The 19,715-nt window shown below is 40.9% G+C and overlaps 1 protein-coding gene across 2 annotated transcripts in view; it reads right to left on the bottom strand.

Annotated features, from left to right (window-relative positions):
• The window catches only part of TET2 (tet methylcytosine dioxygenase 2), an 87,632-nt gene extending 68,895 nt beyond the window's left edge, over window positions 1–18,737 (bottom strand). Inside the window, exon 1 of one of the 2 annotated variants that reach the window (XM_005287874.5) lies at window positions 18,410–18,737. The gene's annotated coding sequence lies outside the window, so the exon portion shown is untranslated. The remainder of the gene's footprint in view (window positions 1–18,409) is intronic. The other variant, XM_005287875.5, reaches the window with a different exon arrangement.
• Between the last annotated feature and the right edge of the window lie 978 nt (window positions 18,738–19,715).

Raw genomic sequence — 19,715 nt, 5'->3', positions numbered from 1 at the left:
CATTTCATATACTTTAAAGTTTCATCCAATATATGCTTCTTTGTACTTGCTAACATTGACTTAATCTGTTCTCATGCAGTCTGATGTTTTCTTAGGTGCTTCTGGAGTTTCTTGTACTCCTAACCTAAATATTGTGTCTCATCAGCAGATCTTGCCACCTCACTCAGTAATCACACCATCTTCCTCATTATTGGTCCTAGCACTGATACATGGGGAATTCTTACTATTCGCATCTTCCTGTGGGAACTCTTCCAAGTTTGGTTCTAATCAAATTTGTGGTTTCTTAGGTCACAAGCCTTGAAGTTCAAAAAGATCCTGGTTTAATCAAACCCCGTTTTCCCATGGTAAAATCTTCATGCAAATACATAGGCAATGTTCAGGTTGGGTTTGTTGGTATGCTTTTGTATCGATTCTTGCGGGATTTGCAGGATTGTGGCATCCTTCTCTTCAATAATAGTCAAACTACTACAAGAAAAACCCATCAAAATGTAGTGTTGCCCAGACCACAGGGCCTGATCTACAGCTGTCAGACATCTATAGAAGTCTTTTTCCATATATTTTAATTGGCTCTCCGTCAGGCTCATTGCATAATTTCTCCTTTGTTCTGTCCACTGAAAGAGGAAATAGGTTGTACATGCGGTAGGGAACCATGTTCCATTGAGGGAACAATGGGTAAAGGAGAGGCAAGAGCAACCTGGATTAAGTAGATGCTCTCCAACAGATCCATGGAGGAGCAGCTTCTTCTTGTGAATCACTAAGCTCCACAGGTTTTAGTGGACATACCTCATACCACATCCACAAGGCCATAACTCCTGTCCCTCAAGGGTAGAATTCAGTGGAAGGTCCATAAAATAAACAAGTCTCTCTCTCTCTCAAGTCTGCTTTACCTCTCTGTGGGATTTTGATCTGATCTTCTGGGAGGTTATGATATGGGTGTCCCCTCCACTGGCATGCTCCAAAAATCAACTGTTTCTAGATGTAATTATTTATTGTGTCAAGAAATGCTTTCTCTAAGTCAGTCTCTAAGTCATGTGACTATCAACCAGCAGATTTTCTACATGTAACAGAAATTAGAGGAGGGTTCCAAGTCTGCTCTCAGATACCTGGGTGCAACTCATTCACTTCAGTAGGAACTATACCCATGTATCTGAGGCCATAATTGGACTTTAGGTGTGGCTTTTGCTAAACTTGTTAGACAGGATTTCCTTTACCCTTTTTATCTAGATGACAAACCCATGACAGAGTCTGCATTTTGAGATATTCATCTAAACTGACACAATATCAGTACTTACTTTTTACCACGCAAAGCTAATCCTCACACCACTCTCTCTCCCACCCCTCCCTCCTCCAGTGCAAAGAAGTTCATTTTCATCAGTAGTAACAGCTCTTTGATTACACCTGCTTTATGGAGCAACTTAAAGATATTCTTTTACAATGAAAATTACTATGAGAAAAATGTCACCAGATAAGTTTCTGGTGTCATCAGAATCAGTTTTTAAAAAACACTGAGGCCTTGGCTACACTTGGCAATTCACAGCGCTGCTGCGGCAGCGCTGTGAAGCGCAAGTGTAGTCGCGCCGCCAACGCTGCGAGAGAGCTCTCTCAGCGCTGTATGTACTCCACCTCTCCGAGGGGAATAGCTTGCAGCACTGCGAGCGAGCGTGCAGAGCTGCAGGTGCTGATTACACTGGCGCTTTACAGCGCTGCACTTGCTGCGCTTGGGGGGGGAGTGTTTTCACACCCCTGAGCGCAGCAAGTTGCAGCGCTGTACAGCGCCAGTGTAGCCAGGCCTAAGTTAAATATGCACTACAGATATGTTAATTACAGTCTGCATGTTCACCTCACCTCCACCTATGTGGATCTTATAAGTTAAGTGTGAACTTCCACTGCAAACAAAATACCGTGGGCGTCATTAACACTAATAACGAGTAAAAGGGAACTTTTTGTTTCATATAAACAAGCCTTGAGTCTTTTGGTTTCTGAGCATTTTCAAAATGCTTTCAGCTTTTCTGGAAAAAATGTTTCAGTATTACTCTTGATGAGAATTCTAGTGCAGAATGTGCACAGTAAAAACCTACTGTTATATTTGAGAGGTTTTTAATACCAGCACCCTACTTTGCCTTCCATCCTATTTGTCTATAACTAGAGATTCACAATAAAGTCTAAGTGCTGTGCAAATGATACATGCAGAGTGACCGTGAGGAGTTCTTTAAATGGGTAGACAGGAGTTATCCATTTTCAATAGTGCTGTTTTTTAAAAGAGCTACTAATTTCTAGGTCTCCTGTATACAGTGTAAAGAACACTTACAACACCCTTCAGTAAGAAGACATCAATAATTAGGGCCCTACCAAATTCACAGCTGTGAAAAATATGTCATGGACCATGAATTCTGATCTCCCTCGTGAAACCTGGTCTTACTTGTGAAATCTGGCTAGTGTAGGGGAGGGGCAGGGCTGGGAACTCTTACCGTGCGCATGTCTCCAGATGCTAGTCCTGGCCGGGCTAGGGAGGGAAAGGATGTTCTGCTTTTGAGCTGGATCAGACCCATCTCTGGGGACCTCCCCCGGCTGCAGGGAGCTCCGTGGCTGCTGGTTGGGAGCCCTGCTCTAAAGGCAGTGCCACCACCAGCAGCAGTGCAGAACTAATGGTGGCAATACCGCGGCCCCCCCCTACAATAGCCTTGCGACCCCTCTCCCCCGAGAACCCCCTTTTGGGTTGGGACCCCCATGATTACAGAACTATGAAAGTTCAGATTTAAATATCATCTGAAACCATGAAAATTACAATTTTTAAAATCCATGGCTATGGCCATGAAATTGATCAAAATGGACAGTGAATTTGGTAGGGCCCTATCAATAACCAATGCAAATGCCTTTGTTCTCACATGCTGAATACAATTTAAAATTAGCCAAATGAAGAGGCTGGGTGCATCCAGGGTCAAGTCAGGGCCTAGGATACAGAGCATTTCTCCTCCTGCTGTAGTTATCTGATAACTATTTGGTAGCCCATATGAAATGAATTAGTGGTTAGTTCAGAACTGGCATGTGTCTACATAAAAAATTACCATAGTTGATAAAGATTTTGGTAGACGCAGCAGAGGTGCCAAGGATTGAACACGCATGGAAGTGAGGGATTGAAAATGAATGGGGAAAACTTATGGAAAATGAACTACTCTCATACTTATAAATTGTTCCTCCAGTAGTGATTTGGAGATATATTGACAGGGTGGTATGGGGAAGACTGTACTGAATCTATCTTGAGGAATTAATTCTCTAGGGCTTTCAGTCCGGCACCTTTTGTAAGTATTAATGTCCTTTAAAAGATAATAAAGGGTTAATCAACTATATATACAGCATAACATGTAATTCTTAAAGTATATGGATTTAGTTATAACTTCTTACTAGATCCTCAATTTATTTTTAAAATACGTACATATTAATCTACACTTGTAGAATTATTTATGGCTAAGCAAACCCTATAATAATCATGCAGTTTGTTATTCTAGATGATAGTAACACCCAACCACTCTGGACTATGTAAATTCAAAATGGAGAAGGAGAATTATTATTAAATACCATAATGACATTAACTTGAGTCATGTAGTGTAGGAACCATGCAAAAAGGTGTGAGCCAGTTGTATCTGATTCTATATTTGATATATTTTATGACTAAGCAGAAGAGGAAACTAGTAATCTTTACTACTTTGGGGAAAGAAAGTCCTTCATCAAATAATTGGTTTTTACAAATAGTTTAATTCCAAAACTGAAAACAGGAAATGGTTTATTAAAGGGCATTGATTGTTTTCAGTTAGTTTAGCAGCATTTTCAGGAAAGGCCTGTCCATCTCCGGCAACTTGTCACATTTATGGTTCTTTTTTCAAAATACAAAATAGCATCTTCTCCTAAATTATGTATTTTCTAGATCCTCCAACCCATCAGTGGAATCTATGTCAAAAGTTAATTTTCTGATGGTTTGCTTGCAGTTTCTAGTGAACTGCTAATTTCTAGCAAGACTATTGCCTTAATGGAACTTAAACCGTTTTTTAAAGTTAACTTTGGCATATTTAATGTACCCAAATATCAGTGAACTTCACTGCAACAGAATATGAAGCATGCAGTAAATTAATTCTGATTCTTGGTTTGTTCCTGGGGCAACATGACTATGCAGCACCCTTTTTCCAAGCTTCTTGGTGAACTTACAATTGAGTCCTTAAGCAGTATTCCTATTCTGCACACCAGGTACGTTACTTTAGAGTACTGAGACTTTTCATCTTTCCACAATTGAATTTTAAAGCAGGAAGTTTGCTACAGAACATGCACAAAATGTCTGAGGAAATGTTTTAATAAGGAATAAAAAGGAACTGGGAGACTGGGGTCACAAGATCACACAGTGTTCATTTTTTTTATGCAGTGAGAGTGTGACAATAGCTTTACATTGCTTTGTGTCTTTTAAAAATACTTTCTGAGTTAGTTTGGTTAAGAAACAAAATTACGATGCTTAAGAACACAGTCACTTTTACCCCTGCCTTTCTAAAACACTTACTCACTGGTACTAGTTAATATCTGCTATTTTAAATCTACAGTGGAAAATTCCCTTCTGATGGCAGTGATATTTCCAAACAACTCAGAAGTAAAATTATCTGCTCGAACGTCCAATGTGTTCTCCAGTTTGTGTTTTGTACAAGTGTCTCAATATTCTCTCCAGCACTCACAATACAGGTCACCATAGCTTGCGAGATACGGCACTTGCTGGCTGTTTCATAACAGACCTTACGAATTCTGGGATCATGTTTGTAAACACTGTAACCATGTGCGCGCGGCCACGTGGCGAGGCATCAGAATGACCTGGAACTCCTACTTGAGAGGTAAACCCTGGCGCCAATACTAATGTAACTAAGCCAACTAACTCTCTTTAACTCTCTCTTCAGTGTAGTCCCACTGCAGCCGCATGAAGCAGAGCAGGAGGTTATTTGAAGGGGAAAGTGAATTTTTTGCTTGCATACAGCACACGTGAACATATGTTACATTTGTTTGTGTCAAGACAGGCCCCCTCCTCAAATGTAAACAAATTAACAGCGCTGTGTATTTCGTTATTTTCCTTGAAAACCTAAGAAATACTTATTTCTGCTCCCAGAAAGACAATAAAACTTTGAGCTTGTGGGTCCCTGTAATACAGCCCTTTGAAAAAACAAAATACCCTCCCCCCACACACACACTATCCCAAATCCCCCAACATTCATGATTTTGAAAGGGCGCGTAGCCAGAATTTCCAAATCAATTTTGGACACACATAACACAGATACCAAGTCTGTAGTATATTGCTGGCTCTATGCTGTTGAAATTAAGACCACAGTTCAGGCGTTTGAGGAAGTAGCCTCTAAATTATTTCTGTTTATCAGCAGAAGTTGCAAAAAGCTATAGATATGACCAGTACAAATAAAAGTCACAAGTCTTTCATTTCCTCTTAACACAAGATTAGCAATTACAGCCACCCAAAGAAAGTTTCTTGGGCCCTAACCATGTGTTCCAATAAATACTGCAGGAAAAGGGGGGGGAAATAAGTAGTGTCCCTGCCCATCTATAGTGATTCTGTTTCAAGTGCAGCTGTGAATCTCATTTGCTATTGACCTTTGCTAGGAGAACTGAGAATAGGACAAAGAGTTAAACTGTTACCAATCCCTGCTGAGTTTGCACTTCCCAGGACATTTAAGCTTCTGTGGGTGTGAGGGGAAGGAAGAAAGATAAATAAATCACGCCCCAAACCAAAACAAGGGGGGGGGGGGGGAAGAGTACAAAAAAAGTGAATTTTTTTTTTGTTTATTTTCCTGAGTAGTTATATCTTGTTATCTTAATGCAAGGTACAGTAGATAAATGAGTCCTTGAACTGTAAACTCCTAAGGAGAGCTTCAAAAAGTCAATACAATTTTAGCTGAGTGACTGGGAATAAGAGTGCTTTGTCTTTTCTGCCTAGGCTACAGGAGGCAATTTAATCCAGTGACACACAGCTATTTAAACCTCTTGTGTGCTATATTCCAATGGCCTGCTAAAATAAACCAAGATGATGGCATTTCTCTCCTAGCAATAATGGGACTGTGGCATCAAATGTTAGCATCAAATATTAGCGGCTCCAAACTATTTACATTTTGCTGAGGCTCATCACTTGAGCCTGAATAGAAAACGCTCCCCAGTTTGCTAATTAAATGGAAATGAGAAAAAGTATCCATTGGTTTTAGAATGTTTTTGAAATCTCGCCAAATAGTAAATGTTACCGGAATTCCTAGTAGCCTTTGTGGCAAGCAGAAAAGAATTTTATTCGCTATCATACGCAAGTTCAACTAGCGCTGTCCAGCTCCAGTTCTCTGTCTAGCAAGAAAAATTCTATTTTTAGTTCACCGCAGACGACCTTGTTCTAAGCTCTAGTGCTGAATATTGCTTAATCGTAACACAAGGGAGATTAGAACAGAATTTGTTCATGAAATACCCTGACCAGTGAGCCCTGTAATTTGCAATTGTGGCTATCAGTAATTGGAAACCTGGACTGGAAATATGGATTTTGGGAATCTCAGCTAACACAGCTGACGCTTGAAATATTGCACTCTCCCGACTGTTACATAACAGCCCTGGGAATTCTGGGACCATGTTTGTAAACAGTGCAGCCATGTGCGCGCAACCCACGTGGTGACTCGAGTCTCAGTGGATCTGAAAACTCTTAGTGAAAAGAAAGAGTGTGGAAGCAAGGGAGAGAAAAGTTTAAGTGTGTTTCTCTCAATCTCTTTCCAAAGGTGTTGACAGCAGAACTGGATCCCTAAATATGACCAAAAAAAAAAAATTCCCTATACTCTGGTGACCGTTGCCTTGGACAGCATTTGTAGCACTAACTATAGGAAACTCGGTCTCTATATGAAAATTGTTTAAACCCTGAAGAAACAGGATCCATTTTTATTTTGCTTTAGAATACATTTCAAGATTAATTATAATATACCATAATTCCTGGTACAGCCTCGCATAAATGCACTGCAAACTGAAGTTTACAGATTAGATTAGCCAAGATTTCACAGAGCAGGGATATTCCCAAATAAAAGCTAAAGAAAGAGCCAAGTATCAATGTGAAAGATCAGTGGAATGAAGAGAGAGAAAAATTTACCCTGTTTGATTCAGGTTTCAGAAATAACAGATGACATTTAAAGGCCATTAGTGCTTTTAGGATTATGTTACAGAACCCTCCTCTCACTCCTAACCAGATCTGTGTACACTACCTCCTGCAACAGGGAACATTTTTGACAACAAATGGAACTTGCTCTTTTGATGAGCTCAGCTGCTATGTATGACATTTGTGTGAGGGTTCATGAGCTCCACTTGGCCTTAAAATTGATAAGCCAAGTCATAATGTCATTCACATGGTAGCTTTGAGCAAATTCATGGGAACAGTTTGCAGACTGTGGGAGAGCTCATCTTGATGGGAGGATTTAGAGCATTAAAGGTTAATGGGAATTATCGGAGTACCTTGCTCACTGAGCTGACACTATACACCCCTCTCCCATACACTGCAATTAGCTGACACAACATGCTATTTTAAACTCTAATTAGCGCATTGAGAGAGCTTTTTTTTTTGTTAGAGGTGTGCAGAAGAACTGGCACTGGCAGTGAAATTGTGATAGTTTCCTTTCCTCTCCCTCCCCCCTTCCATTATCCCCATTTCACCTGAAGGGGTTGTTTTAGCTATTTTGCCATCAAAGTAATAGTCATCAGCGACCCCTCCTCCAAATGAAAAATGATATTTAAATACAACTTGCATAATTTTGTTTGAGTGGTGCTAGCTTAAAACCACAGAACTTGTTCACCAAAGGAGGTTGTACTCGTTCATGGACAGAAAACACTAACAAAAATTTGCCTTGGAAATAAGTGAAAAGTCATTTGTTTCTGCTTCTAGTTTCCATTTCCTAACATTGCTACTTCTGTTATCTCAGTAAGAGCAGCCAGTTATCTGTTAAAGTCTGCTTGGACAGGAAAGAGGGTTAAGGCACTGGGACTCAGGGTTCTGTTCCATCTCTGCCACAAACTTCCTGTGTGTACTTGGGTAAGCCATTTAGAGTTTGATCCAAAGATTACTGAAGTGAATGGAAAGACTCTCGCTGGCTTCAATGTCGCTTTGCATCAGTGCCTTAACATATCTGTACCTTGGGTCCCAACCATTGCCTATTAATTGTATCCCTTCCTCCCACTTTTTGTCTGTCTTGTCTATTCATAATGTTAACATTTTAAGACAGAAACTTTCTTTTGTGATGTTGGTTGGGATTTCTAGGCCTCTTGTATTACAAACATCAAGTAATTTTACTTTGTTTTGAAAATTATTCAAGAAAGGGATTGTCTGAGTCTCCCTCTGTAGCAATGCTTCTGTTGTTGAGTTCTGAAAGCAATCTACTACTACTCTTATCATTTTTCACTGTCACCGTCTTACTTTTTGACAATCTACTTTGCCGCATTAGGTGGGGCAGGGACTGCCTTATTTTATGTTTGGAAGGCTCTGGGCACAAGGGGACCCTGGTCCTTGATCGGAGCCCAAGGTGCTACTAGAATACAAATAATAAATAGTCAATCACTATCCATTCTGCTTATATTTAAGAACATCAGGACTGCCACTACCAAATTAGGCCAGTGATCCATCTACTCCAATATCTGGTGTCTGACCCTTTAGTATTCTATACCAGATGCTCCAGAGGAAGATTTAAAAATCAGAAAAACAATTGCAGTAGGTAGTTATATACCAACCTGTCCACAGGGAAAGTTTCTTCCCAATCCCCATTAGTTACAGGGTTTATTTTTAAAGGGAAATCATTAACTTGAAATCTAGTCAAATTTTTAAAAGTATTACAAGTAGTTTCAGCTACTGCACCTGCCCTGGAGTCCTTCTGCCCATTTTCATGGTTTAACAGCTGCATTTCCCCCCCTTTTTTAACCAAAAACAAAATAACATTTTTTTCCTCCCACCCCTGCCCCCATTGCCGAAGAATATAAGAAGCTGACTAAATAATGCCTGAATTCTCCAAGCTGCTCTGTGCGCACAGGCCCTTTTGTCCCTGTGGAGCCCCTCTGAAGCCAATGGGGTTCTATGTAAGCAGCATGGTTTGCTAGCACAGAGTAATCTGCAGGATCACAGCCTGACTATACACAGGAGACAGCAGAACTGCCACAGAGTGCTGTCAAATACAAAAATACGGTTAAGTTGAAGGTGTCCCTTCCCATTATCTGGACATCATTAGGTGCTGTTGATGATTTGCTCTTCTTTCCTCATTCCCTCCCCCTCTCCAAAAATCTTCCTTACTATGACGAAGGTGATATACAAATAAAAAGGGTACAATTTTTTTTTTTAAACTTTTTACCTTTTCAGGATGTATGGTGGCTTGCAAAGGGTTTTATTTTGTTCACTCTCACGGATATTCCTAAAGAGGAGTAAAGCAAGTCTGATCTTTCCTATTTTTGGTGGTTGACCTCCTGGATGTCTCTGAGGAAATGCAGTCCGTGCTCACACACATCAATATAATGGGCAGAGTGCTGACCATTTAACAAAGACTTCCTTTCCCCAAAATGTCTTAGTCATACAAGTTAAATAGGTGTTAAAAAACAGCCTAATTTATAATCCCTTTCCCTCTCAATTACTCAGCTTTCACTTTCTTGACTTTCGTGATGTTGTCATTTCAATAACTCCTTTAGCTTTCTTGACAGACAAGATCTGAATTTCTGATGTTTTTAAAAATAGCAAGAAAAAACACAACAAAAACTTAGTTAATTTAAAGAAAAAATTTTCAGGCCTTCTTTAATATACTAATTAGGACCAAGGGAAAGGCAAAGTCCAATTTATTTTAATCTTTTGCAGGTTCCCTTTCAAGAGTGGAAGTGCATTTGCTCTAAATTCTGCATGTATTTTAAAACTTACAGGCTATCATGATTCTGTGACTTTTTTTTTTGGGTGGCGGGGGGTGGAGGGGAGAGAGCAACTTCTGGTTTTAGTGCAATAACAGAACATTTTCCTCACAGTAGTCGTTGCCACACAAAGGGAAGTAAAGCAATTTTTACACAAGAAGAAGTATGCAGTCATTCTTTTCTTTTTGCTTACATAACAGCTGAAAGAGCTGTGTGTACTCTAGCATGTATAAAAATGGTATAAACTTCAAAGTATGAGACTTCAAACAAAAATGAAAGGGTACTGAAAGAACACACAGATTAAACAAAGATTAAAAAAAGAAGTAGCAGGAGCAAGAAAGACGGGTGTGATCCAGGAGTAGTTGCTACCTCTAATGCTAACTAGGGAAAGAACGCCAGTAATAATGGAACTGGATTAGGCCTTAAAGTCAAGGGCAATGCCCTCTAATATCAAGATCAGGCCCAGTATTAACATTGTGTACTCTTTTTTGACTCTCTCTGCACCGGTGGCCCAAGAGGAGGAATAAAAAGGCAATGCAAGCTCAGAAGAGCCATTTTCTAACATCTGCTCTCCTCCATTACCTTTACTCCTGTCTTCCTTACTTTTCTACTAAGCTGCTGCGAAACTAATCTTGGCTCAAGAAAAACTCCAAAAAGAAAACAAGACAAGCCCCTCTTCACTCATTGTGAAGAGTTTGAATGAAATAGAACCAGAAGTTGGATGTTATACAGACAACTGCGCCAAGGAAATGAAGTGATAGATCAAAAAGAACCCATCAGTATGTAATGGTAAAGCACAACCACTGTAATTAAATTAATGCAAGATGGAAGCAACATGAAACAAATAAGGACATGTCACTAAATAGCAGCAGAAATGCATATAACACGGCACATGGATTATTATACACAGTCTGTTTTATGACAGCAATACCCAGACTCATCTGGATGAAATCAAAATTTGCAGAAGGATTCTACTGTAGGTTCAAGTATCAATTGCTTTCCTGTCCACAAGAAAATAACCACGTACCCTGGATTCATTTCCCAAAGCATGCGATATGCATTGCCGCTCCCCGAGTACATGCCTGTGGAAAGTGGTTGTAAAGGCTTTAGAATTTTATCAGACAGCAAAGACTAAAACCCTGCTTTAAGCTAAAGCTAATATTTTCAGGATGAATAATACATTAGGAACCTCAGCCAAAAAGGTCTAACAATATGCATGGTGTAGCCAAAATGCCTCTCTACTCTTCCTTATATCATAACCTGTTTGACAACTTTTTGTCAAATTCACAATGAAGTATGAACTAAATTGTCAGTTGGGGTACTTACAACAGATTTATTTTCATCTGCTCTTCCGGTAACCAGCCTGGCAAATCAACAAAATGATTACCACCTCCTTTGAAACAGATTGGCATTGTTCTTTTGTTGAACAAATAGGGAGATGTCTACAGAGCTTCTTATGCTTTATTGAGAACTGAAACTTGACTTACAGTGGTATTCACTTTCGCAACAATAACGCCTCTGTGTGTGTCAACATGTCTCATTAAGTAATAACTCCGTCCAAAAAAATTGATTTTATTTATAAAGTTGCTATGATTGAGGATTTCATTTTTGTTCAGTAAAGATGGGATCGTTACGGTATTGAAGCGATGAGTAATTTCAAATTAAGGAAGAAAATATAATTTACTGTGGGATCCTTGTATTGTTAAAAGCAGCTTGTGGTGAAAGCTTTTGGTGATGGAATCTTCAAAGAAGAAAAAAGTAGCCTCATATCAAACACCTTTACAACATTTATTTAACCCCTCGTGAATCTAAGTATCAGTCAACCCCAAGCAAGTGTGCTTGCAGAGCATGAATGCAATCAGGACAAGGGGGGAAAAAAGCATTATTTGACAAAGTCGCTAATGTAACAAAAAATGCAAAAAGTTCAGCCAAAACTAACCTATTGCATTCCCCCTCTGCCCCCGCAGATCCCAAAATTCACAATCATTGTTTCCCTATAAGAAGCAAGGACGTTCCCTCCGATCTGCACTCACTAACTATGCCAGGGCAGTTACTAGGAATTCTGGGACAGTGTTTGTAAACACTAAAACCATGTGCACACAATCACATGGAGAGCCATCATCCTGACCTTAAACATGTACCTACCTGGTAAACCGTGGCATCAGTGTTATTGCATTGAAGCCAAATCAGTATCCATTATTCTACTTATAGTGTCTCATGCCAAAACATTTGGAAGACAGACAGAACTCGAGTGCTTAAGCGTTATAAGGGGACAAGTCATTTTAATCTTAAGAACCAAAATGTAATAGTAAGTATAATGTGTTTCATGTGCACAGTAAAGAATACATAGGCAATGTTGAGGTAATTATCCTTTTCTTACATGCCAATGAAAAATTCATGTTTAAACTTGAAGAGTCCTCTAGGATGTTTCTCTGGTGAAGCACAAATTTTCAAGGTCTCATGCTGGTTTCTAAAATGATGCAAGCTTAGTAGTGGTATTGTACAAGAAAGATACTTTTTCTTACAATTAGATTACATCAACTTAGTTATTTTAAAAACTTTAAGATGGCTGACCTGTATATGTGGAAAAACTGTCTTGTTGAGCTCCTTATTAAAGTCCACTTTGTAAAGTTATCTAACGCACTCACCTCCTCACTTCTTTTTTTACCTCACACAAGAAGACCACAGAACACTCTTCCCATGCGCAGTAGACTTTTTGTAAACTCAGCCTCCCTAGCTCACTATTTTAGCTAGGCACCTCTGAGGCGCCCACCCAAAACCGAAGTGCCCTAATGTGCAAAATAGGCTTTTGATAGTAAAAATCCAGAAAGATTTTCCAGTAAGTGGAGGTGTAAGACACTGCAGTGGAGAACTGAGAAAGCATTAATTTATATCTCATTATGGACATTTTACTTATTTCTTTGCTCTTGAACAAAGTCTACGAAGTAAGTACACCTTCCATGCATTACATTTCTATGGTATCAGTACATGGAGGTGCCCTCTTAAAGCACATACTAATACACTTCTGAAAATGTTGAAATACCATTTAAGGTGCTTAATTTTAGTTTCCTGCTAAACCTGAGCATATGACAGGCCTGTTACTTTGCACATGGGGCAATGGAAATGAAATGATTTTTCTTTATATATAAGATCAAGCTGAAGGCCCAATTCTGCAAACCATTACTTGTGTCTGGACTTTGCTGGGATTTCTTGCACGAGTAGTACAGAAGGCCTTGCCATGGTGCCCATTCCACACACTGCTACAACATAGCATCTGAATTTTTAACTCCGAATTCACATCCCCGCAGAACACTTTTTTCAAAAAGGCCCTGAAGTCTGTTTGGATTGATAAATTTTTGGAAAATGCATGGAAAGAAGTATGTGCCAGACTTTGAAAGGAACAAATCTAGATGTTGCCTCAGAACACCCAAGTCTGTGTTAAAGAACTGTATGTTAAAGGGAGCTGTAAAGCATCACACTTAAGTCCATTTTAAAGGTTTAAAGTTTAAAATTCTTCATTATGAGTGACTGGTTAGGCTTTCTTCCTCTTTTAAATCAGTGCAGTTTTTTAAAATGTGAGCCAAACTAAGTATCTCTTCTCTTCCACCTTAAAAACTGAGTTCAGGTCATTTGGAAGGTCTTGAAAGAAATCAAAACTTTAAGAAACTTTTTTTTCCTCTGCCCTCCTTCACTTGCCTATCCTCACACCACAAGACCCATGTCCAATCTTTTGAAACTGAACAATCCTTTATTTGTAGTCAGCAGGTCATTGATTACCCTTGGGATTAGCCCAGTTGATATTTCAAGTTCATATTCTCCTTACTTGACCTCAGATGTCTGTATGCATTGAGCAATTCCCTCGGACTATGGTACACCTCTACCCTGATATAACGCGACCCGATATAACACGAATTCTGATATAACACAGTAAAGCAGTGCTCCAGGGGGGTGGGGCTGCGCACTCCAGCGGATCGAAGCAAGTTCGATATAACGCGGTTTCACCTATAACACGGTAAGATTTTTTTGGCTCCCAAGGACAGCATTATATTGAGGTAGAGGTGTAATTGACTCAACACGGTCATCTTTCTGATATCCAATCTCTTACCCCATCTCCACCCACATGGGCCACTGAGAAGACCATTACTTGTGGTACGTTCTAGTTCTTTGTGTCTGCAGTATACTAGGTAAGTTAAATATGCACTCACTGAATCTGAAAAACATACTAAATCAAGCCATGATAGTTTGTCCAGTTCTCACCAAACTCATTCAGTAAAAGGACATTTCTTCCAGAAACAAGTTAAATGGATAGGTGGGTGTTTGCCGTAACGTGTTGTACAGGATCAGAATGATGCTGAAAATGATTGATGCACATAATTCCTATTTGGCTTCCAGCCATGATGCAGTCATATGCTTTATCTCTGGTTCACTATAGTCTTTTATTTCCCCTCCCCTTTTGAATCATAGTACATCCCATTCCATTTCAGAATCAGCGGATCAAGCACACAGCCTTTCTAAATGATGTCACAACACTGATTGCTGGAAGAGTGCCTTAACAACAAATTGGAGAGCTGGACTACGTAAATACTGTATATTATTTGGCGAAATCACTTGTGGTTGTGTTCTGCAGCAGTTTCCAAGATAACCACCAACTTTACTTGAAACTTGGCAACTTTATTCAACCACTTTAGGGTTCCAATTGTAAAGCTGGCTTGCAAGAAGTTTCGATGCTGTTGGCTTTGCTGCTACTACCACACTTAATGCTACTGTGTGGCAGTCAAATGATAGCGGAAGAGGGTTAGTTTGATAAGCCAGAATTTGAGCTCATCCAAAGTTTCAGCTTGAAAAATACATGCTTTAATAAGAGATCCTCTTTGCTTTTGTAAAAACAAAAAAATATACCACTTAGCCTTTAACTGAACAAATTATTTGAAGTGATTATTTAGGCACTCTATTAGAAAACGACTCTGCTGCTATTTAAACAAAAATAATTTAGAAGAAATCAAACATGAAACATTCCCCATAGCTCCCAGAACATTTTGGTAACATTAGCACTACCAGTAAACATCCACTGAAAATCTGAGCACATTTATTTTGAAACCTGTTTTGTTTTTAGGGCCATTTAGATGTCACTAGTATTTGTAAATGATCAGGTAGGGGGATAAGTCCCAGGAGCTGTAGTACGTCTTATGGCAACTGCTCAGAGTAAGGGAAAATGGCCCCTTCTAGTTGTGGCAGCTGAAAATTCCAGTTCTGTGGGTAGGAGAGTAATTCTGAAAGTGCCCAGAGTCGTCACACTGAAACCAGACATTTATGGCCATCTATTTCTGTTACCTAATGTAGTACCAGTGACAATGAGAGAACTTGGAAATCTGTCTGTCATAACAATGCCTCGGAAGGCACACGTTCCTTGTTCTTTAAACAATGTTGACATGCCAAAGTCTAGGACCATGCGCACTATATCAAAACAATACCAGTTCCCCTGGCTCTTGGCCAGGAACCAATACAATGCCAAAGTCCTAGTTCAAAAGTCTTACTATTAACAACAATTTGGCAGATTTATGAATCTAAGTAACGAAAATGCCTCCCTTCCCTTCCACCCCTTCTTGCCAATATTTATTAATGATTAGTTCAGTATGTGAAAGGTTCTAAAAGGGGTAACACACACAACTAATCTCAGAGGTCCTTGGAACCACTGAGATAATTCTGAGGAACTCCTCTCCAAACAAAATTGTTTTCCACTGAAAGATTGTTCACATGCAATGAAGAACAAGAAAATAAAGAACTAATTCAACGAACTAATCACTAAATTTCCCCCAGCCCAGCTGCTGGATTTAAAGTTTTGCATGGACTTCTCTGACAGGGTTTCTTTGGTACTACATTATATTTCCTGAGCAACTAAGGAAGAGAGTCAATGTATTGCCCATTGGAGAACTATTTGGCTCCAAATTGTTACCTTTTACTTGTTCTACAGGAAAGTAACAGTGCTAACAACAGCATAAACTATATGATACACTTAATAGTACCTGTATGTAGCTGCTGCATGTTATTATAATGGACTACACAAAATAACGGGAAAAGCTTTACTTGCTTGACGGAGTAGGAATAAATCCAACTGTCAACTCAGATTTATCAAGACTCTCTGGGCTATTAATGTTTAATTTTGTGCAATCATTTGAAAATTAGATACTTTAGTAACACAGAAGTGAAGGGAAATAATCCACAATGGTAGAAAGCTTTCAAGAAGAGAAGAGAGCACATTAAAATATTACAGGTCTGAGAAATGAAGAGCTGAAAGGAAGTGTTTCTTTATGACATTAGATGGGTTATACATGCAACGTGATTTACAAATAGTAATGTATAAACAACAAAATGGGTTGCCACTTCTGTTTATTTATTGGGTGATATGTGTTATTTAAGATGGGGAAATACCCATTAAAAAAATAAAACCATCATTGTAAGTAGCCATAAGGACTGGCCAATGAACTGTGCTTATCTTCTGGAGACATGAGTAAAGTGTCCCTTTAATCTGCAAAAACAGCTCATGTGATGGACACTTACTGTTTAAAGCAAATTTGCCTAACTCCTCAAAGATAAGTAGAAGAATGATTTACAAGTGAAATGTTCAACAAATAGTTTTTGGGGTGTAATTTAAAAGGGTTGTGTATGCTTTGTGGTGTGGGTTTCTTCACCTTTTGATCATCCACATCACCTTCTAACTGAAACTTATTCATGACTCTTGACTGTTAACACCTCTCCATTGAATTTCTTTTACAAACATGCCCTATTTTGCAATTCACAGCCTCCAATACAAGTGTCATCATGGAATACACATGCAAATACACAAATGAATATACATGTTATCCCTTCCACTGCAGTAAGTCAACCTGCCATTATAATGCAAATATAATGGCCTCATTAGCCAGTAAACAACACCCACTCACCTGCTTTTACTGAGGCTAATGATTCCTCATCTCTAAAATTCCTACATTTCTGGTTTTAAGATAAATTATACAACCACACTGCTATTCACTGTTCCTTTTCTCAGTTGCTTATCATGTAGTTCTATCACAGTGTTCATTTGCATACTCTCCATCATGGAAAATAATCTCATAATGAGACCTTTGGTTGAAACATTTCAGTGGAAGCCTACTATATACCACATCACTTTTCTCCCCCACTTCACACTTTGAAAAGGAAAACTGCTAAGCAGAACAAGGACTAGCTGAATTTCCAAGAATCAAAGAGCAAGCAAAAAAGCCTCCTTTTTACCAAGGGTATGAAAATGACTGCAAAGGCTGGAGGAATGGTTTAATGCTAATAAAAACACAATATCAGGATCTAGTGATGTCAGGTCTGAAAATCATATGTTTTGGATTTTTTCCCCATCAGACTGTAGATACGTGCCTTACCTGGCTAAAGGCATTTTTAAACTAATGTGCATTATAAAGCATTTTTTTTAGTCACATTGTGTAAGTCGCCTAGATCACAAGATTTAACAAGGATGACAAAGATCATCAAGAAAAAGTAAGGCCTTGCTACAAATCTCTTCTCCATTTCTCTCTTTCTCCCCCTAGGATTGAGTTTTTTTTCCTTCAGTGCCCCTGACCTTGTAGTCCTTAAACTCCACAATCCTTCCCCCTCTTCTCCCCCTTTGACTGCGCTTGCCTTTGTGTCTGTCTGTCATTCACCAGCAAACCCAATGAAAGCTGATTCATGAGAAGCACAAAGCCAGAAAACAGACTTTCCACGTACAAATTCTCTCACAGATATTCCCCCAAACTAGCCCGAACGCCCAGGCTGTAGGCACCGGATCTATCTTTATCAGAAAGGAAGAGTTTTCTTTTTGTCCAAAGAAACTATTCCTCTCCTGCTCCCCCGTTCTCCCCCATAGCACCAGACACCCCTTTTGCATTAAATAAAACAACAATACATGAAAGCTAGATGCAGACAATCCCACCAGCTATCACATTCAATCAGAAAAATCCTCCTGAAGTGGAAAAAGAAAACAGGAATCCACCGCAGTTTTAAAACACCTCCCGGGGCTCTTTAAAGAACACAATAAAATGCAGTGACAGACTCGGCGCAGGAAAAGAAGGAAACCCACTGAAAGGGAGGAAAGTGGGGCAACAACTGATCATAAGAATCATGAAGTCTTAAAAAAAAAGACACGATGAACACACGTCCCTGCATTACAAAACGAAATAAATACACCAGCCAGTCCGAGGTGCTGAGAGGAGCTGAAAAGCAAAGTTTGGGGTGAGAGCAGCGGCCCAACCCAGCGGAGGAAAGCTACCAGCTCACTAGTTTTTAAACATTTTTAAAACTATATTTGTCAGCCATGTTGGAGAAGCTTCAGAAAAATTTCCTTCCCCTCTTTCTACTTGTAGATCAGGCAGCGGAGCCCGGCATCCCAGCCCCCAGCAGCACGCTAGCCAAGCCCCGCTGAAGGAAAGGGAGAGTTTCGTGGCATTAAGAGAACCGCTCTGACCTCTTTATGTCCCTCAGCCTTGCAGCAATCCAGCAAATGCAGCCTGCTCCCCTTGCTAACAAATCCTAAAGGGCAGCCATCTTGCTTCCTTCTGCTCCTTTACGAAAGCAACCCGAGCCTCCACATCAATATTCATAAGGCCCCTTTGACGTCTGTTCTCATCACTTGGTGAAGCCCCAGTGTTGCTGTTCCCCGGCTCCCGGCAGCGGGCGTGACTCGCATGTGAACTGGCTCCGCCGCGCCGTGGGTGCTGCTGCGGCACCACACCTCCTGGCTCGCTCGGGCGCTAGCAATCCCTCCCGAGGCTTCCCACACAAAGCCTGGCAATGTTTTGGGGGCTGTACAATGGACGAGCAGGACAGGACAGGGCTGCCCTAAAGCTATGGAGTGGAGTCCGAAAAGAGAAGGGCCTGGATGGCTCGCTCTCTCTCTCTCTCTCTCTGTGTGCTTCTTTTTGTTGTTGATTCCCCTGTTCAGCCCCTTTCCAACCCAGTGCAGCCAGAGGAGCTGGCACCCCTGCCCTGTGCTAGGGATCGCGCCCCTCCCCCACCCCTTATTTGGCACCCCTATGACTCCCCCACCCCCGTTGGCACCCTGCTCCCCTGCCTGCAGCCTACGGGGGAGGAGTGGTTATCTGCTCCCCCATCTCTGATGTTAGCTCCTGCTCCTGTCCCTTCTCCTTGGATGACAGGGGAGAGTGCAGGAGGTGCCCCCCTCCGATTGATGTCGTGCCCTCCCCAGCTTACTCCCCCATCCATCCGTGCGGCTACCACTTTGACTGCTGCTGCTGGGTCCATTGCCAGCGCCCCCACTGGGACACCGGCAGCAGCGGTCACGAGTAGGGACTCTGCTGCTGCCACGGCTTCCACCTCTACCACACTCAAGGGAGCTCCTCAGCCAGAAGAAAGGGCCAGGGGAAGAAGACGGGCAAGAGCTCCGCCTGGAAGGCAAAGCCCCCCGTAGCGGGGATCGCTCCCCCCGCAGCGGCCCCGCTTTCGGCCACGGCTTCCTTTCCCTCTGCTATTCCCTCCACCAGCTCTGGGGGCACCTATCCTCCAGCCCCCAGAGCGTACGCCCAGGTGGCCACAGTCCTTCTGCCCACCGCCCTGTCATCTGCCCCTGCCTCTGCCCTAGTTCCATCTCTGGTGGCCGGGGCCCTTTTCCCACCCTGACCAGGAAGCATGGCGTCCATTGCCTCCTGGTGTCCGCCTTGACCCACAGGGAGACATACATGGGGGCATTGGCATGGGTGGTGGGGCCCACAGCCATTGTGGCAACCTCCAAGATGTACGGGAAGGTTGTCTTC

Source organism: Chrysemys picta, chromosome 5, assembly GCF_011386835.1.
Source record: "Chrysemys picta bellii isolate R12L10 chromosome 5, ASM1138683v2, whole genome shotgun sequence".
Lineage (NCBI taxonomy): Eukaryota > Metazoa > Chordata > Testudines > Emydidae > Chrysemys > Chrysemys picta.
This window is presented reverse-complemented; position numbering and strand designations above follow the sequence as displayed.